Here is a 4,794-nt window from a genome sequence, read left to right as displayed (position 1 = left end):
ATAAGCTAGCACAACAATAGCATATAACACAAATAATACAATATGCTACACTACAACACATAAAACATTGATGTTCACAACATCCATTAGTACTCAAGATTTCAAGGCTAGCCCTACGAATGGTATCGTCAACATCGAACTTAAATCCCATTCGGCCCAATTAATGTGGTATCGTCAACATCGAACTTAAAACCCACATATGAGGTATCGGCAACATCGAACTTTAAGCCCTCATCGAATGAATTAACGTGGTATCATCAACATCAAACTTAATACCCACATATGAGGTATCGCCAACATCGATCTTTAAGCCCTCATCGAATGAATTAATGTGGTATCGTCAACATCGAACTACCACTTCGGGTGGTAATTTAAACCACTCAACAAAGTACAATTTAACTCAAATTATACTTGACACCAATTAGACCAACCTAGGTCTTAACACTAGATTACTACTTAGGTAGTAATCATTTCAAACGTCATTTACACCAAAACCCCAACACGTGCAACATTGACCCATATTGCTTTTGACCACGTTTGACTTATGTTAAAATATCATTTTAACCCAAAATTACTTTTCGCGAGTAATTACACCCAAAAACATCATTTAACACTTAACAAAAGCGTTTACATCCATTTAATCTAAATTAGTGTCATCATCAATTTTGACCCAATTCAAAGTCAACCCATTTTGACATAAGTCCCAAAAACGCCCAAACTAACCAATAATCACTAACACCAGTGAAGATGGCCCTAATACACCAATTAAATCATATCACAAGTGTTAAACACTTATCTTACCCAATTTGACACATAAACCATAATTTTGACCCATTTCAAAATTAGTCAACCAAATACACTCAAATGTGCTTCAATACTTCCATAACCACTAAACTAAGTGATTACATCCAAAATCAAAGCCTAATCATGGCCAAAACGTCAATTAAACCCTAACCCACCAATAACGGGTCAAAACCCATTTACTAACCATAACAAACCCATTTCACAACCATTCAAGGGTTTCTAACAAAATCAAGCTCAAACCCTAATTTGAATATCAAAATCAAATAATGAATTTCGGAGTTAGAACTTACCAACACTATCACAACGTAGCTAAGGATGAGATGAACAACTTTAACTCTCGCGACTTGACCCGATTCACTCTTATTCTTCCTCAAACCAAGCTCTCTCTCTCTAAAATAGGTTCCTCTCTCTCTTGGAATGGATGAAAGTGTTTGAGAAGGTGAAAATGGGGATAAGAATGAGATTGGATTAGTTTTAATGGCTCAACCGACCCCCGAGTGAAAAGACTCAAATACCCTCTTTTAAAAACTTTAAAATTTCACAGCTGGCCCGTCAGGCCATTTGGACGGCGTCCAAATTGGCTGGACAGCGTCCCAATGCACTGAGTCTGAAACTTGTTTTGGTCGTAACTTTCAAACCGTAACTCCGTTTTCGATGAATCAAATATCGTTGGAAACGTAATAAGGTGTACTTTCCAATGGTAAGGTTTTAGAACATCAAATCAATCTTTATTTGGGATCCAAATATAAGCATACATGCCTCGTAATTCGAATAACGTCCAAAATAACTCGTAACTGAAAAACGGGATGTTACATTATCGACCTAAATTGATTATGGTGAGGCACCCCAAATAAGACCAGCATTCACCTTTAATGCTTCACGGTTTTCCGTTGAGAGTGCCGATGTCTGTGATCAGAATCAGAACTTGCTCTAGATCTACATTTCCAAAGCAGCGAAACGTGATTCGGTTATAATCAAAAGAGCTAGCCATTTGTCTAAAATAAGCTTTTCGCACCTCTACTACTCCACCACCACATCCACATCATCTTTAATATTACTCAAAAAATCCAGAATATAAGATTTCTTCCGAAAACCCGATATTATAAACCTCTCAAGTATCATGGCAAAGGTTTTGAAAAAGTTTACCGGCAAAAAAGTTTCTCGAGATGAAATCTTTAAAAAAAAAATTATTATTAAGAGAAATGCCGAAGAAGAACTTGACCAAAAATGATTATCCAACGAAGAAAAGTTCAAAGTGCTTCTCGAACATTTCAGCACTCCTGTCTATCCAAATAAAAGTCTGTATAAAGACTACATTACCCTTTTCCCACCCCTCAAAAACAACTTCACTACCACTCTAAAATTTCTTTCCATCATTAACAAATGACCTAGAAGCTAAGATTACTACCGTTCTCACATTAGCAGCAAGAATTTGAGTCTTTATCAAGCCTATGACGATGGGTGCAGCATGACTGGCTATGAGTGAATTCATTTCTTAGATCTATAGGGAACCCTAAATATTTGTGTGATTTGAGTGATCCGTGTAAGCTAGCCTACGTCATGTAACCTCCTCGCAAGCTTGCAGAGATAGTTTCAATCATAACATAGATGACTCACCTTATCTTTTCGCTCTTATAATAAAAAACAAACCGCTTAGGCTATTAGAAAAGAAACTCCAAAAAGATTTCTTAAGGTAAAATGAGAGTTTTATTGAGGACAAGCAAAGTCTAAGTGTGGGATATTTGATATCAGCTAAAAAGTCACGTTTTCACCCCGGTATTAAAGGCCAAAAACAAGAAAGATTCGAACTTTGTCGGCAAAATACCCATTTCGTCGGTTAGAATTGAAGAATAAGTAAACACGAAGACAGTGCAAAAAGAATCAAGAGAATCGGTGAAAGACAAGAAATCAAGTTATGATCCAGGAATTTTAGCTGACCAGGAAAGCCAAACGGCCTGCCAAACGGCTTGCCTGGATTAAAAACGGCCTGCCAAACGGGTCAGACAAACGGCCCTTGTAAACGGCTTGGCTTGGCAAACGGCCCCTGCAAACGGCCTGCCAAACGGCCTGCCAGCCGTTTGTAGGGAAAATTTAGGCTTATTTAAAGGGTCTTTGTCATTCATTCCAACACACACTTCAATTCACTTGTTTCTCTCTCTTGTACAATATTAATCATACTTTCAAGGTCTTCGAATCCGTGCGAGAAACCTAGAACCCGGAGAAGAACGTCGAAGATTATTTTAGGAATAGTCTGGAGTCTTGAAGATGTCACTTTTGTATTCAGAACTCGTTTAATCTACTGGTACTTCTATCCTTTATCTTTATATAATATCATCTATCATTATGTTCTGTGATATTGTTACCATGATTAGCGAGTAGTTATCTTTAGTGTATGCTATGATGTAAGCAGTTATAATGCCGAAATAATGTTATGGTTTGTGTATGTTGATGAAATGCTTTCCGATTATGCTTTAAACTCAATCGCTTTTCCAACTAATAGAACGTAGTTATTGGCTCTGTTATTGGGAAGTCGCGAACCCCGATTCAGAGTACACTATCTGTGTCACCCCATGGTAAGAGAAGTCTATCAGATACAACGTAAGATTGACTGAGGCACACCGGTTGTAGTAAGTCTATCAAGCTTTGGATTCCGACTGAGGACTCTTTCGTAGTGAAACATCTGACTAGTCCCTTAGTACATTGTCGGTCCAGACCATGCTAGTGTAGTCACCAAGCATATAAACTTCGTACTGCATGCTGAAGCACAATGGTTGTTGTAACCTGTACCTCTGCTAAGTAAGGCCATGGAACTTGGTTAGTGTTGATTAATACACTGCACCATAATGCGGTCTCAACCATTGCACCTGATAGTGCTCCAAATGAACATATATTTAGTATCAATATCCTTCCAATATGTAAAGATTTTAGTTGCAATTGTTCTATTTCCAAGTAATAATCGTTTAAATAAATAAATGCGAAGACAAAAGAAGAAAATGAAGATTTGAAGACGCAAACGTCCAAAAAGCTCAAATGTACAAGATACAATTCAAGTGGTTCAATTTATTAATGAGAAACGTCTAAAAATAACAAGAGTACAAGCCGCGGAACGCAAAGTACAAGATATCTGTGCGTACGAAAAGACGTTCGAAAATTCGGAGCCGAGACATAAACCGAACATCAACGCGCGAGTCAACGGACATAAAATTACAAGTCAACTATGCACAAGAATATAATATAATATATATAATTCATATATATATATATATATATATATATATATATATATATATATATATATATATATATATATATATATATATATATATATCGACAAGGTAATAATAATTATAAATAAAATAATAATAATAACATAAAATAAGAATCAATTTGCAAGTGTATCAATCAACGGAGGGAGTACCAAATTTCCATGACACCTAAATTTCAACCTTACTATAGTGAATTAATTTGCACTATAAATAAGGACACAAAGCACTCCGCAAAAAAAAAAAAAAAAAACGAATTCACATTCAACACACCAATTCAATATCTCTCAAACCCTCTGTAATGTAATATATATATATATGTATAATATATATTTTAGTTTAGTTTTATATTAGTTAATTTGGGTAATGTAACAGTTATTTTACAGGTTTTAAAGTCAAAATTCTGTCCGTGTAAAGCTACGCGATAAATAATCATTGTAAGTTATGTTCTTCCTTTTTACATTAATGTCTCATAACTAAGTTATTATTATGCTTATTTGAGCCGAAGCAATCGTGATGTTGGACTAAATATTAAGACGGGGTTATTGGATTTTGTACCATAATTGGGGTTTGGACAAAAGACCGACACTTGTGGAAATTGGACTATTGACTATTAATAGATGGAGGTATTATCTAATTGAGTGACAACTCATTGGAGTCTGTCGAACCTATCTTCAAATTAATTAACCTAATAATTAATAATGATTATGGTTGTCCTATTTAGTGA

Source organism: Rutidosis leptorrhynchoides, chromosome 11, assembly GCF_046630445.1.
Source record: "Rutidosis leptorrhynchoides isolate AG116_Rl617_1_P2 chromosome 11, CSIRO_AGI_Rlap_v1, whole genome shotgun sequence".
In the NCBI taxonomy this organism is placed as follows: domain Eukaryota; kingdom Viridiplantae; phylum Streptophyta; class Magnoliopsida; order Asterales; family Asteraceae; genus Rutidosis; species Rutidosis leptorrhynchoides.
This window is presented reverse-complemented; position numbering follows the sequence as displayed.